Source organism: Psittacula echo (genome assembly GCF_963264785.1).
Source record: "Psittacula echo genome assembly, chromosome: 9".
Classification (NCBI taxonomy): domain Eukaryota; kingdom Metazoa; phylum Chordata; class Aves; order Psittaciformes; family Psittacidae; genus Psittacula; species Psittacula echo.
This window is the reverse complement of record NC_137745.1, coordinates 15960806-15977762: the sequence shown is the minus strand read 5'-3', so window position 1 is coordinate 15977762 and position 16957 is coordinate 15960806. Positions and strand designations below refer to the sequence as shown.

The 16957-nt window shown below is 34.6% G+C and overlaps 1 protein-coding gene across 1 annotated transcript in view; it reads left to right on the top strand.

Annotated features, from left to right (window-relative positions):
- CACNA2D3 (calcium voltage-gated channel auxiliary subunit alpha2delta 3) overlaps positions 1 to 16957 on the top strand; it is a gene marked incomplete at its 5' end in the record, with an annotated part of 460819 nt that overhangs the window by 236667 nt on the left and 207195 nt on the right. The gene's annotated exons all lie outside the window — the stretch shown is intronic.

Sequence of the window (16957 nt, the reverse complement as noted above, 5' to 3'; positions counted from 1 at the left end):
ACTGATTTATATGAGTGTGTTGCATGGAGTTTTACTATTCTGTGGAAAACAGTAGTAGTTTTTATTTTTAGTTTTAGGCACATTTCTGTCACTTATAACATTACATTTGTTTTCTCTTCTCTGTTTTCTTGTTTACCTGAACTAAACCTCATCTATTAGCAATTGGTGAGCAAGAAAAAATGGGAAATAGGTGATTTTTTAACTGATCTTTTAAATTATGTCAATTACTGTCATTTCATGTAGTAAAAATAACATAAATCTATTCCACTTTATGTTAGTTAAGAGGTTTTTATTCAGATAATGTAGAGTAATAACTAACAGCAATATGAAGATCTATTTTTTTCTTCAGTTAGCTTGTTGCTCCTTTTTGTGTAACATGGTTCTCTAAAAGAAGAAAGCTCATAGTTTTTGTGATTTTTACCAGGACATACCAGGAAGTCTGTCTTCTTTAAAAGAGCATAAGGATACATTGGTATTTGCAAATATTCTGAGGAGACCTATAATACTTTTCATGTGACTTGAAGCTAGACTTTGTGTAGGGGAAGGGTTGAGGAAGATCAATATTTAATTAATGTGTTAAGACATGTAACTATATATTAGGAAGGACGTTCCATTGAATATCAGCATTTGTCCATTTTGGTATTTATTGTTCTTCATTAGGTCACATCTCAATATTCAGCAATATTGCTGAAATAGAATAGAAATATTTGCTGCTACTCTGTGACATACAAGTACTTCCTTGAAATGTGGTGATCAGCTATTTACAAGGAGAATGTCACCTTTAATCTTGTCTCCTACTTCAGTGTTTTTCACTGAGACTATTTACATGAAAATATCTCCTTCCTTTTCTTATTCTGTATTTGCTGTTGAAGAAGGGTGATTCTCCAGGGTTAAGCTTTTACTGATTTTTCTGTTGATTAATTAGATATTTTGAAAGCTTAGGCTTTATAAAATACATTTGACTATTGAAATTGCTGAATAATTCTGGAAACAGTAACATACTTGAAGTGTAATTTGGTTTTTAGTTATTTAAATATTCAAAATGGAATCTGTTTTTATCAGACAGGTCGTGTTGTGTTTTTCTTCCTAAGTAAATTAGTGTAATTACTTAATATTATATAGCTTAAGTCTTTTATCAGCTGTCTGTCCTCATTTAAATGCTGGTAGTAATACAGTTTCAGTATATCTCTTAAATCCTTTTTTGTATTCACACTTATTTCTGAATGTTTTCTTAGATAAACAAGACAACTATAACCTGAGTGTGAAATCATTATTTTACTATCATCTACTTCAGATCACAAAGATATATAAACGACAAACTTTTTTTTTTTTTCCCCAGATGTTTGCATACACTTTAGCCCTGCAGAAATGGTCTGGGAAGTGTTAATTTCAGCTGTAGGCTTCAATATTTACTTTTAATATTTTAGTCAATTAAGTCTTGTAATGATTCAAAATTTCTGTGGTCACATGATGTGTGAAGAATTTTCGTTAATCAATATATAAATTTAAACAAATTAAATAGAGGATATGAGGAATTTGATTTATCTTTGGAATTTCAATAAATATTCCTGGCACGTTCCCCATTTCACTAATTTTTTTCTCCTTTCCAGTTTTGATATGACTGAGTGGCTTTGTAGGCTACCGTTAGCTCTGTTTTATGTACATCTAACTTACCTTGTTGCACTTGAAAGGAGTCTTAAAAGTAAAAAAAAAAAAAAAAAATTAATATTGTGGCCAGTCTTCCCTCTTTTATTCAATGGGATAGTCAAGTCCTCAGCTGTTCCATAAGAACATTTTTGCTTTATCTACCAAACACTGATGCCTAAGAACATTACCAAATTTCTCAAAAGGATGTGCCCCTGATGTCTTGTATTTTCTTATACTATGAAGTTAGTTCCTCTCTTAAAAATAGAAAGAGACCTTGGGGAAATGATCATTGGTAAGGAAAGAATTCTCTGAAACAGTCAACTAAGTGTTTTCACAAAACCTACGTATCTTTCATGTACAAATCAACAGCTATTTCTGAGATAACAATACTTATCACAGCTGTTGCAATAAGCAGCAGGACAGGTTCCCCTTTGGGTATACTGCTGCAAAGGCCTAGCAGGAAGAATCCTACCTTGTTTAGCAAGGGCATAGTGTTTAAGGAATAGCTTGTACTTAATGCACAATATACCAAGCAACTCTTCTAAAATATTTAATATATTATAAAGTCTTCAAAATTGTGTATTTGAAAATAGGTAGAAAAAAGATCAAATCAGTTTGTCCTCTTTTCAGCTTCAAATGTTTCAGTATGAAAAATGTTAAAGGTTTCCATATGTATGATTTAACACATTAAAGCTCTCAATGTTCTTTGTTGGATTTGTAGTGGAAAGGAATTATTGAAAATACAATACATATTTGTAATGTCAGTATGCCTAAAAATTATGCATGTGGTGCTTTTCAGGATTCCCTGCTTTTGCATTATACCATTTTTATTCTCTCCAAACCCATATTTTATATTTATAAATCACACCTTTGAACTTCTTAGTAGAGTTTTTTTTCCCTTGTTTTTTGTTCTCTATTAATCTGTATATTGCCTTGTCATCTTTCTTATATTTTTCCTGCCATTTTGATAGTGTGGTAAGCAGTGATGGACAAAGTAATAGCTTGTTTACCTCAATTACAGTCAGCAAAGTACCTATTTCAGTTATGTTTAATCTTAGATAATATTAAATGCATCATCATTAGTTGCTGCAGGAACATCTTGCTCTCTTATGGAAGGGAACGAATTCTTCATATAACTGTAAAAGCTTTGTTGGTTTGTTGGTGACAATCTCTAAAAACAGAGTGAAAACATACTGTCACCATGTAAATGACAATTCAGATTTTCTTCCTTTTTTCAAGCCATCTGTATCTTTGCAAAAAACAGTCTTTTTTTGAAAAGGTATTGTGTTAAGAGAGTTAAGAGCACTTTATTACATATCATTGTAGATATATTCTGCTTGATTAAAAGGCTGCTTCTTTCTGATAATGTATTAAATATAAGTTGTGTTGCAATAATTTTGAAATGGAATAACTTGGCTCCATCTAAATCCCCAAAGTGCCTTAAATTAGTAATTGAGGATTTTGGGAATGATAACAGCCTGATTTTTTGTATGAACTAGAGAATTATGGCCATCAAAAGACTATTTAAAATTATCTTCTGGACTGTTTGCTTGAAAGAAGAAACACTTTCATTTTACTGTGTGTTTTATGAGTCCCTGTCTCACAAGACCTCCTTCCTCCCCCCAGTGTTTCCCCATTCTTAAAACATTTCCCATTTTCTTAATACCTTCTGCTACTTAAAGTGTAAATCTAGTAGATGTTATTTTTATAACTCACTGTGTTTTATTTGTATGAGTAAGGGTCTGGTTGTTAATGTCTTTAATTTTTTATGTGTCCATGCATGTAATCTTGCACCTTAAGGAGGTAGGTTCTCACACATTATAGATGAGTTTATGCTATGCACATAGTTTTATTCATTCACGGAACTTACAATTCACTATTTTTAGGTTTCCGTAATTCATTCATGACAGCTCTGCTACATGAAGTACCAAAAAGAGAACAATTAATCTGCAAAACTAAATCCATCTGCACTGTCATATAAAAGCCCAGGTTTTCAGCATGTAGCAGAAATAAGTATTTAAAAATAACCGTGGCAGGGGGGTTGGAACTAGATGATCTTAAGGTCCTTTCCAACCCTAACTATTATATGATTCTATGAATAGTACCAAGGAGGTGTTTGTTTACAATTGCATCTTAGATACCCTGTTTCAGGAGAAAGCCTTTAAGTCTCAAAATATCTTTTTGATGTCAGCTGGAACAGAGAGATACATGCTTTTACTGTATATTATTGCTTCTACTATTATATCCAAATGTACCATCAGAAACCAAGGAAAATACTGCACTTACATATTTCACTAGGTTCCTCATTCTAATTTAAAAGCACGAAAAGACATTGTTGGGGGGAGAAAGGAGGTGCAGGCAAATGGACTACAGGAAAAGGTAGCCCTTCATGTTTGCTCCCAGAAAGTAATGCCACTAGTTGCTTCTTCTTAAATAACACAGTCCTAGTTACTCTGTATTGGAAAACTCCAGAAAGTATTTCATGGAAAATTCCAGGAAGATTAACCATGTAAATGTTGACGAAATGCTATAGTACATCTAAAAATTCAGTTGCAATGAGATCAGAGATGTTATCAGAGTTTTGAGCTCTGTCATGCTCTATGTTGAAAGCCGTTTTAGTAAATAATTGAAAATTAGTAAGGTTGGAACAGAAATTATCTACTTAAATAATATTTACCATACTTTGACATTCTAGATATAACAAGACTATTCTCAGTGTGTTGTGACATTGCAAAGGAAAATAATATAATATAGTAAATTCTGAGATCTCTTTGTGTGGTGATATTGTAATACATGAAAAATCTGGAAAAGAAAGCAAAAGAATCATTGAATCAGTTGAACTGTATTGTTCCCTTTGGGTTTGTCCTTTGATCCTAAATAGCACTTGTTTTCATAAGTATCTGTGCTAGCTATATGCTATGGTAGATATCTGCAAATCCAGAAGCAATAACCCCTTACTATTTAGTAAAGTGAAATGGAAAACAAAATCCCACCTAAAATGTCCTAATTTTCTAGAATCAAATCCAGCTAGACAGGCCAGAAGTCTCCTGTATTTTGCTTCTGTTGATAAGAAGGAAGGGTGAATGTACTCTAGAATTCAGGCTTGCTTACTTTTTTTTTTTTTTTTTTTTTTTTTTTTTTTTGTATTTTTTTTATTATGAGGTAGAACTATCTCCCCATTCAGTTACCTTGTTCATTATTCTGCAGCCTTTTACTTATTGGACCAATTAAGGAAGAATAGAGCTTCATTTGTCTGTCTCCTATTTAAGGGCTCTGGGTAGTGTTCATTTTGTATGGGAGGGAAATACTTTCTTTCTGCGTATGAGCTATAAGAACAAGGCAGCGATTTAAGATGGTTTCTGTCATTGCTAAGACTTCAGGTAGGGTGAATATAAAGAATAACTGCAATAACATCTTTCTTCCTACTGCTAAATAATTATGATGCAGAAAGACCCAACAGCTAATGCTGCCTATGTCTGAACAGAGCTGTTGAAATTACAAGATAAATAGTGCCATGACTTTTACATATTTATACGTGCTTTTACATCTGCTTTATATGAAAAATTTCACAGTGTAGAAGGTCTCTGGGTCTATATACAATACTTAAAATTGTAATTGAATCCAGAGATTAGCACCTCAGGATTTGCTGGTGTTAGATTTAATTTCATATTCGTATAATACATTCACAGAAAATAATAATCACTTGATAACTCCTTAGCTATGTGGGAGTTTAATGCATGCTTTTACAGGATCAATATTTAAGGTACCTTTAGTATTAGATGGCATTATTTTTTTTTAAATACATAAGAAAATACATGGTGACTACTGGTCACTTGGCCACTAAAGACCTTTATTTCAATCCACTCATTTATACTAGTGATCTTTGAAATAAGTATTTAATAATTTAGCATTTTATTTTTTTAATTAAAATTCTATTTAGTCAGTTTAAAGATGACTAACAATCTATTGGCTTCAACTCCTCTGTATGAAATGAAAGTCTGAGCTTTGGGTGTATGTAAAATTCCACAAACATTTATATTCCGCCATACGACATAAAGAATGCTTACCTTACTCTACTTTAACAAAGGAAGATGAAAGCATGCGTGGTTTTGTTTCCTTTGTCTGAAAACTATCTGAAAGAAATCAATGGTTGCTGTGAAAACAGACTATGAGAAAATGGGTAGCTGTTTTGTGACATTGCATTAGTGACAAATCATCTTTGTCTTCATGTTTGCTATCCGCAAGGTTACAAACCTTTCTGCAGATTTTTAACCAAGTCTCTGTAGCTTAGGAACCTGCTGATGTCGGCAGCATGGAACATTAGTACAGCAAATTGAATGTCTCGTGTACAGTGTTGTCTGGATGTTATTAAATTGATTTTTTTTTTTTTTTCCTAAAAAGACTGCAGTACTTTAGAGGTGGATGTTATTACTGCTGCTCAATGTCTGCTTTATTACTGGTTATCTCAAGAACAAAAGAAGGTCCAGGCATGTTATAGGCCTTTCAATCTATGGCATAACTTTCATTAATAATTAACCTATCTTTCTAGGCGGCCGTGCAGTATAGTGAAAGATGAGGCATGAGATCAAACAAAAGTTCTTGAATAGGGTAAAAAGAGAAACAACTTACAGAAATGCTGTAGTTCTACTTTCCTGACACACTTGCAATTTTCTTTTTTTTTTTTTTTTTTTGGTTTGGTTTGGTTTGGTTTTTTTTTGTTTTCTGGAAGGGTTGTGGATTTAAAAAGAAAAAAGGTAATATTTTTCTGCATTATTACTTTTCCCTTTTAAAGACAAAAAGAGGCAGATAGATTTCTATTTAATGAATGCTTTTTTTTTTTCTTTTGTCAGAACTGCCATTTATGAATTGGTTACTAGTATTTCTATTTGTCTTCTTTAATATGATACTAAAAGTAGGTAAGAATTCTTTTCTAGACCAAAGTCAATTTAATTTGCCACGAAGAAACTTTTTCTGCAGTGCTTAAAGCCGAAAGTGGGAGATGTTTTTTGTGAAGATAAGGGTAACTCTATCTTACCCTCACGGTGTATGTGGATTGTTAGAGGAAGGATTACTGCCTTTCAAATACCATGCTATATGGTTGGCTAGGATTGTATAGTGACTAATACTTTATGAATGTTTTAAGATGTTGGGACGAATGTTGGGATGATCATTTATACACAGGATCAATGTAAGTCTAAAGTGCCATTACACTGGTAATGTTTGTCATGTAATCAGAACTAGATACAAAAGTAAATTAATTGTGAGTCATACAGAATACCTTATAAACAATGGGCAGTCAAAAAGGAGAATAATCCACAATCTGAAATAGATTGTCCAAAGTACTTTTTGAGAACTCATGAGTATCAATAGCATAAATATCATTACTTTTCCTTGTAAAAAATAAATGAATTTTTATGCAGTGTATATGTAAAGAGTTCAAAAATTTAAGATAAAATATGTGTACATAAAATGTGCCTAGATGACTACAAGTAATCATTATTTGCATCTGGTGTAAACTCCATACCACCGAAATATGTGGCTGAAAGCCATTATTAACAAAAGAGACCAAAGTATGGTAAGTATCATAATTAGAACCTGATATCTTATGGATTCTGCTTACTAATCCACAAAATGAGTATAATAAAACCTGACCTGATATTTGAAGTTCTGTAAGGTCATAATTTCTAAAAATATTATTTTTGTGAAGTTGTTATGCCAGGACCAAGACAGTTCAGGTAGGCACAGTAATTGCACAAATATGCCCGTTTCATTCTGTGGACTATGTATGTTCTTGAGGTACTGTTTTTTGTAAAGAATTGCATTGTTCACTTAAGGCAATAGTGAGACCATTTACTTCTTGAAGTTCTTCAACAGCGTAGTAAAAACTGTGGTTTAGTTTGTGTGGTTTAAGCTTAACAATACTGCAATTATACTGAAAGCTGAGACACAGCTCATAGTCTGTTTTTTAATTACTTCTCTTTTTAGTGTGTGCATCTTCTTAAACACTACAGGCAGAAAAGAGATGCTGAAGGCTGTCAGAGCTGTTCTATTTTAGATGAGTGTCTTCAGTCTCTGTATAGTATCAAGAATGCATATTGTTAATTGTGAGTAACTCACCAACAAAAAGGTGACCATAGCTGCATATATGAAACCCATTTGGATGCATTTGACAGTAAGAGATAACACAGTATTCCAAACAATCAATCTAAATTAATAATAATTAAAAAATTCGAAGTATATATAATAATAATAAAAAAACAAAACCCACAAACAAAAGACCAAGATGATGTTGGTTTGAATGTCTTCCTAAATTACCTATTTAAAGTCTGGCTTCTGGCAGCAGTTGCAATTTTCTGAATCTGTATTAAAGGTTACAATATAGAGGAGAACCTTGGTGAAAAGAGGGTTATGCTCAGTCATCTCTGCTTCCTTCACATGCAGCCTGAAATAAGAAGGGTATAATAGATCTGCAAGCCAGCTTGCTTTATAGGCACCTTCTGTTCTGTAGAGCACAAGGTACTAAGTGAAAACTTTTCACTGACTTATCAGACAGGGAAGAATGAAAACTTCATATGTATGTTGAAGTAAGTTTTAATAAGCTGTCCTTATGATGTATTAGGCCCTTCTTACAGCTTTTGGAATACACTGCGATAAAATGTCAATTGTCTAATTTTTCCCCCCACCCCCAAAGTTAAGCTTGATTCAAATGCTATATTTTGTGGCAGACAAGCATTAATAGGATTAAAGATATTTTTGTGACTAACAAATAAGAATGTTCCCAGTTACATGTGGTAATACAAGTAAAGGAGAACAGTGCACTGGTGAGGCTTAAACAGGAAAATGGGTTACTGAGTCTTTTCCTAACCAATAGGTCAGATCCATTGCTGGTCCAGTGAGGTACAGCAATTCCAGTAGGCTGTAAGCAGTCAGTAAGTACCCTGGAAAACTATAGATCAGTACAAAGAATAACCGTTTTCAGACATTTTTGCCTGAGTACTGAACTATATTTCTACCTATCTCGTATGATCCATTCTTAGCTTGTTCCTGTATCACATTTCCTTTAATGAGATCTTCATATACTTCTATTTTATATAACTCTTACTGAATTAAAATAAGCCTTAGTGTGTTGTTTCATTACATAGTGAAGCTTTAAGTTAACTTCTGTTGGATATTTACATGAAGTTGAGAAGGTTGGTAAATTGCATGTTTAAATATCAAATCTCAAGAGATGTTTGGAAAGAGGATGTTACAAAGGGAGGAATTTAAATGTTTGGTATAATATTTTCTTGCTAGCATCTCATTACATACAGTAAATGGTATTTCTTGCTCATTTTGCTCTGAGAGGCCAAATTCTGCTGGTTTGGAAACATAACAGACATTGTTTATACAAAATTATTATTCATATATAGCATTTTCCCAGAGTACCTCTATTATCCTTAGTGGTGCCTGGCTATAGAACAATCCCACAATACATGCACATATATCAAGACGGTACAGAAGATTCGTTACATGCAGGGGATCATATATGTGTAGTTTAGTATTCATTTCATCAAAGCACTTTCATATGTGAATTATTACATCTCTGCTAACCAAAGCAATGGATTCAGGCATACATTAAAGTGCTTTACTGAATTAAGACCTAAACAAGTTATCCGAACAATCCTGTCCTTAGAACTCTGTTGTGGGTCTGCTTATTCTTTCTGAGTGGTTGAATCTTTAACTGTGTTAGTGGTTCTGCATTTTATAGAATACCCATGTAGAGTGCACTGCTTGTTTATCTCACTAGATTTATATCTACATTTTCTAAACTGGCATAGCAGCATTAACTGCATTCTGAGCCTTCTGAGAAGCATGGCAGTCTGTGTAGACTTCTGTCTGTTCCCATGTGCAGACATCTGCTGCAAAACTGATAAAAGCCTGTTCTTTTCTAGGAGGTTCTAAATGCCATCATCTCATAATCCTCTCTCCTACCCGCATTGTAATTGGCTCTGTGCAAAACTGAATAAGTATGTTCTGTTTCTGTGGGATAATACTCGTGCACTGACTTCTGTTAAGATTTAAGCTCAGTCACAGAGGTTTCCCCTTCCAAGTTTTTGAAACCTTTTTGCTGGATTTTAGCATTGAAGCTGAGTTCAGTGCATTGTTAGAAGACAGAAGTTATGTCATTAGACATTCGTATCTTGAAAAAACACATAGGATTTTGAAGCAACCAGGGCTTGTTATTTAAGAAGGCTTTAAAATCCCTTGTAGTATTAAAAATGTAAATTCCAATGGCTGCTGTTCAGCATGTCATTATGAAGATAGAAGGGGCTATAAATACTTACTTAGAAATTTGTGTTATATTGAGGTTCATAAAATAGAGCACCTATAGAGCCTATGACAGTTGGAACAGACCTTTTGTTGAGGAAGAGATAACAGAAGCATACTTCTTTTTAAGCTGATAATTTAGTGTATTTTTATGTATGTATATAGAGAGAGATGAGAGAAAGTCTAATGGATACAAAACAGGATTTGTTTTTTTTTTATTCTGGCTTTTCTGGACAGTTCAAGACAGAAGCAACTTAGGGTGTCTTTTTGTGGAAAACTTTGCATCTCAACAATTGTGCAGTCAACTTCCAAATCTCTTATGCTTTGATAGGATCTGGAAGTATTCAGCAACTTCTGGTAACATTTTTATGTTCACCTGTTTTAAAAACAAGGTTATCCTTGTTTGAGGAAAAACATTGTCACAAACACCCTCAGAAAGACTGTTTTCTGTTGTCAAGAAGCCTAAAGGAAAATTTGGAAGTGTGCATAAGTGGAGACAACAGACATATCTGCTAGGCAAGTTCCTGGGCATTTCTGCTAGTAAGAACAAAGTATGATGGAATTGTGAAATACAGTAGTTATTCCAAGAATTTATTATCATATGGTTCTGTTTTTCAACCTCTAATTTTTAGTTGAATTTTCTGGCTTTTAATAATGTCCAAGCTAGTACCAGTTATGGTCTGTCTCTGCAGTTTTTGGTTGGTTTTGATAATTCGAGCTATTAGTAAAACCATGAAGAATCCTTCCTAAGTATAAAGACAAAAGATAGAATAATACTGGTCTTTCGATTAAGCATTTATATTTCAGTCACTTTTGGTTAATCTAAAGTTTAAAGTCTTACTAAATAAATATGCATTTCCAATACATAAAGACATTTAGTATGCGAGATAGCTGCGAGCAGGTTTTCAACCACTGTTCTCGTAGACTTTTTCTTTTCCAGATAATATACAAATTAATGCAAAAAAGGAATAGATGCAACATATTGTAAATTATGGAAGACCATCTGAAAGTTAACTTATTTTCCATATGAATCTACCTAGTAGACTTTGCAAGAGTAAGAAATCATGCTCAAAATTATGAGGAAAAGGGATAATAGAAAGGAGACGGAAGATAGTAAGAGGAATTAAATGAAATGAGAATCAAAAGGAGATTTCTCAGACTGCTTTATACAGAATTCTTTCCTTCTGGTGAAAAAGTCTTATGTGGTATGGCATGGAAGGCTGGCTGCAGGGAGCAGTGACTTACCAGTATGTGCAAGCCTGGGAGAAGACTGTTGCCAAGCTTTGGACTGGTGTTGCCACTGAATATGATTTCCAGCAAACTGATTATATGAGCCTGCAGCTGACCTCTCCTTCCAATGTGATATATGCTCCTGGACACATGTAGTACTCCTCATATAATGCTGAGTTACAGGTCAGTTGCAGCATGTCACTTATTCAAGATTCCAGTCTACCTCTTTTGAGGTGCATACTTTCTCCAGATTTTGAAGTGTCTACAAACATCTACCAGCTTGAAAATTACTGCTGCAGTTGCCCTGCAGTAGGTGTGCAGTTGTTTTCAATTATTTTTTATAAATGAAGGAAAAAATCCCTAGGCAGTTCATCTTCTCTATTGACTTAATCTACAAGAGTGAAATTAGCTGAGTATGCATTCATTAGTTTTGCTCTCACTGTGAAAAAGAAATGGCTGATTTTTCCATAAAATGAGAGTTTTGTCTAAATACTGAAACATCTGTGGAAGATATGGGTGAAAACTGTAAACATTTGCTTTGGCTAAGTTTACGTTGCATTTAGGGGTGAGTTTTCATCAAATATTCATGCTACCAAGTTTTATGGGCACAAAAATTCATGGAAGATGAATTTCACCCTGTATGTAAATCCCACTATTAAAGATTATCTTTCTATCCATCCATTTCTTCTGACTTGCAATTGAAGAAGAGTCCCTCATCAATCTGTGGGAGCACCAGCAGTGTATCATTTTTGCTCCTGTACTGCTGGCAATTTTGAGTGGGGACTGCAAAAAGTGGCTATGGCGTATGGATAGTCTGAGATTCCCATTGTTGTATTGCATAGGATTTGAGTCTGGTCCTGTGGTTTATATTGTATTGAAAAGGCACAATCAGTCTACCATTCAGAGATTAATACAGATTTTTACTGAGGCCAAGTTATTTTCTCCTCATTCCCCCACTTCTCCTTTTGCTATGTTATAGTGTCAGTACTACTCACATTTGCTCTGTGCAAAGTTGGGAACATTGCCAATGGCAGCATTGTGCCATTCTGGGACAGGTAAGGATTCATGAAGATCTAAAAATCTCTCGTCATAGCTTTGGTAGGGACTACTTATCAGAGGAGTGCAGGCTTTTTTACTACAGTGTTTGTCTCTGCTGGGTCTACATTTGGGGCATCCAGTATCCTAGCTAGGTTTACCGTGTTTTTCCAGAAAACCTGTGCTTCCAGCTGTGCTGTCACTGGAAGTCTGGCAAGTGGGAAGCACACACTGCCTGGGAATTGATCAGTATAACAATACTTTCACATTCCTCTATACTAGAAGAATTTCTTTGGAAAATAGCTCTACTTAAGAGACTAATAGAGTTAGTTTCCTTCTCTGTTCGTCTCCTACTCAGTGGGGAATGTTTGCCAAGACAAAGGAACTTGTTAGCTGCCTTGTGAAGTGAGTTTTTTCTTAGCTAGAGGTATTTTATGGCACCTTGTGTGTTATTCAGTACAATCCTGTCAAAATGGGAGTTATCTCCTATTCTGAGACTCTGTCTCTGATATATCATAGATTTCATGATGAATCGTACCCACAATATCTATATAGCAAATGGAACTGTTTAGAATTAAAAAAAAAAAGTGTGATAGAACTCAGTCCATAAAAAGCATAATGGAAACTTAGCAGTATTACTTACTAAGGATTTTAACAAACAATTATATCAGTATGATTCTGAGAACTATGATAGTATATTTTAATATTTTGATTCATTTAAACAACCCAAACCAAATTTGTGCAAAATATTCAAATGTGTACACAAACAGCATGAGAATATCCTGAGTACAGAGATTTTAGCACCATATCTGATAATACTGAATTTTTGGCTAAAAAATTATGCTGGCTGACTGAGTACATTTTGACACGTGGCACCCCATTTTGAAACAAACTGTTTTATTTAGGCTGACCTAAATTCTCCTTAAAAGGTCATGTATGGAAACTAGTGATGGGCCAGACATCTGAGGATGCCTTTGTGATAAGTCATGTTTGTGCAATTTCAGCCAGAAAAATGCACTTGTCTCTACATTTGTGTGCAGCAAGAGTGACATCTAATAAGGTATTAGATCAATATAATTTGTGGGGGTGTTTTTCCTTTATGGTATAAGAGTGTTATATACAATACTCAGTTGTATTCAAAGGTGAAACTCAAAACCAAGTCTTTGACTGTGCTCTGCTTGCATTAGCAATAGGAAATAATAAACATAATTTTCAAAATCTTGCTTTGGTTCATAATTCTCATATACTTTCCACATGTTGGTAGACATGACTAGACTGAGGTCAGTCCATTTTTGGTCACACAGCGGCAAGGACGCAGGGAATGTCTTCCCCCTTCTCCTTCGTAGCCTTTGCAAAGGTTGCTCATGGTATTTCTTCTCCCAGGCAAGGAGATGACTGACATTAATCATTGTCAAACAGCCAAAAGAAACTTCTCACTTGGCAAATACTAAATCTTTAAGGGAATTAGCAAATTCCTTTAATAAAAATGTGAATCCCTCTGTTAGTGCCCTCAGTCCATTTAGGTAACTGATAAATATTGTGCCACTCGTGCCAGAGCAACTTTTAGGTATGCTCTTCTGTGAGCATACCAGATCCTCACTTCCATCACTCTGAACCTTTTAAGACTAACTGCTTAGCAAGGGTGGACAGAATCAACAGGGACTCTCAGGAAAAGGAGAAGAATACAGCAGGCAAGTGTTCATACTGTGTAAATAACCACAGCTGCTTTTGCTGAAGTAGAAATTTATGTCAGCTTCTAAGGAATGGCAGTGTTGCCATTTTTCATGCATTTTTCAAGATTCCTTTTGTAGCTGTTCTGCTTTATTTCTGAGAGGATTTTCCTGGTAGATGTTAATGGTGGAAGCTGGCCATATGATCTTGCTTGAGCTATATTTGTGTGGAGACAGAAGGGAAATGTCAGATGAGCTTCACGTCCTAGTCAGGTTAAGATTCCCATTCATACAAACCTAATATTGTTGGCCCTTTTTTGCATGCATTCTGCACAAGATTGATACAGCAATTGCTACGTCTCTAAATACATGGATGCACAGTATTCCATAATATCCTGAGAAGGAGAGCAGTTGTCTATAAATTTTGGAGGAATTTCATGGCAATTGTTCCTTCTCTGCTGCAGGAAAAGCTTTGGGGCACTGGAAAGCTGTTTTATCTCTGAATCTAAATGTTCACTAGTATTCCCTCTGGGAAGCTGTGACCTTAAAATAGGGCTGAACTTCAGTGAAAACCTGAGTCTTATATTTTCATTTCACCTTGTGGAGAAGAGACTAGATTAAGGTTATTTTTAGCTTTTAAAACTAAGCCATTTAGTTTTATTTATAAGGCAAATTGGTAATTTTCTTGCATTTGCACTTAACTGTTGATGCCATATTATTTGTCCAAGAAGCATGTGTGATGCAGTAAGACAGTGAAGAAGCATTTTGAAAAGGCGTATTTTCTATTAGTACACTAGAAATGAAAAGTAAATCAAGTCAGAAGGAAATTTAATAACTATTTCAGCATTCAGTGTTACTATGTTCTGTATTTTTTATGTTAAGATCACTTTTTGTAGGATATACCTTTAAACATTGTAAACTGTGAGATAATGTACAGATTTGCAGGAAAGTCTTGAGATAATTTTTATCATTTAATGAGCAATAGATGAGCAAAAACCTGGTTTATTTATGGTTTGGTTTGCTGCTTTTTAAATGTCAGAACATTTAATACCCATAAGGGAATAGTGATGTAAAGCAAGAAATATAGCAATGTTAAAAACTACTAATGAACATTTTTTCTACTCATGTATGAATTTAACCTTCCCAAAAGAAAATGGCTCAAGAAAACATGTATCTTTTCCTCCTTTCTTCAAAGTGACTTATTAATGGGTTGTTGAGGGGCAAAAGAACCTGGTGTTCATTCCCACATTAATATTTAATCAAGTGCTAACAGCACTACCGTATCTACAAGACCCAGAATTACTCACAGGAGCTATGTCAGTACAAGGTGTACTTGCCCTCAGAGTGAGGTTGGATTATTAAATTAAAAGCATAGGCAAGACTACTAAGCAGATATCTTTGTGCTTTTAATTTGCTTGATTAATTTTTCTGATACTTTAAGAGTAAAAAGTGCTATGTGGATTTGATTGTCTATGTATGACTGCTCAAGTTTTGATCCATTTACCTCTAGGGAAATTTCTTTCAAGGCATAACTTCTTGTGAAGCTTTCTGAAACAACATTTTCAAATGAAATTGTAAAAACCTGATCTATGCTGTGTGTGTGTCTGTCTCTAAATTTTGGAAGAGGTACATGAAAATCAGATTTCAGTGAGGAACTTTTGTACAATTCTTTCTGTAAATTATGTAAATTTATACTGAGATGTTTACATTTATTCTAGAATGTGTTAATTGAATGTAAAAATAATTCGTTAAATTCTGTCTGAAAGTGCAGAAGAGACTTGGCTATGGCTGAAGATATGGACTCGTTTTTAATGTATTGTGCAAACTTCATGTGGTTTGTTTTGGTTTTTTCTGGTTTGGGTTTTGTTGTTCTTGCTTGGTGTTTGTTGTTGTTATGTTGCTTTTTGAAATATCTGAGGAACCAGTGAATGATAGAAACAGACTTGTAAGACTTGTAAGGGCTGGTCTGTAAAGGACAATTTCAGCCCTTGTTAAGAGTGGATCTTTGCATTGTAGTGGTCTGTGAGACCTTCTAGTTTGATGCAGCTTCCACTGTGTTCCTGACTGCAGCACACACTTGCAGAGAGAAAGCCATTCCATTCCTAGTAGTTACCCAGCAACTTCTGCATAAATGCTCCATCCCTGAAAGTGTTCAAGGCCAGGTTGGACAGAACCTTGGGTGACATGGTCTAGTGTGAGGCACCCCTGCCCGTGGCAGGGGGATTGGATGATCTTAAGGTCCTTTCCAACGCAAACCATTCTATGATTCTAAGGTCACTCAGTGACAATGCCAGAAGTGCATGTCTGGTGATTGCAGTCCAATGTTAACCACAGCCTCTGAGTCATTTTGAATGCTAAGTGCCAACACTGTGAACAGTGCTAGCAAATCTGTACATGCAGCATCTCTATGGCCACACTAGAAGCCCTTTGTCAATGCAGTAGTCCTGTGTTGCTGAACTTGTCTTTACTTGCTTTCAATGAGGATGAAGTAGCTGCTGTATTTTGTACAAATAATGCATTTACTTCATGGCAGACGCAAATAAACAGTTTTAGTGTTTCTTTGATACTTGTTTGTCATCATGAATAGTTGTAATATTTTAGGAGTGTTGTACTGCATTAACTACAAAAGTAGGCATGACAAATAAAATGTACAAATACAAATGTAAGGAAATCTGGACTGCCTAATGAAATGTAGGGCTTAATAAAACTAGAATATTCTGAAATTGAACAGGGAATTTTCTCCTTGAAAGATAACTTGTGACTTAGTTTTTCTTATCCTGTGATTTATCAGCCTGGCTCATAATCTCAACATTAATTAAACAGAGTTTAAGAGATGCTAATATTTTAATGTATTTAGCAATTGTATTGCATTTTGTCTGAACTGTACAAATTTCAGAAAAATTAAATAATTTTATGTAAGCATGTCATTGGCTAATGTTGCATGTTTTCTTGCAAGTGCTGCAGTCTGTGCTGCTTGTATGATTTTCTGTGACAGGACTGGCACAAGCTGTTAATAAATTAGGCCCATAGCCTCTTGATGGCAGTGTATTTCCTTCTTGAGTTCATAG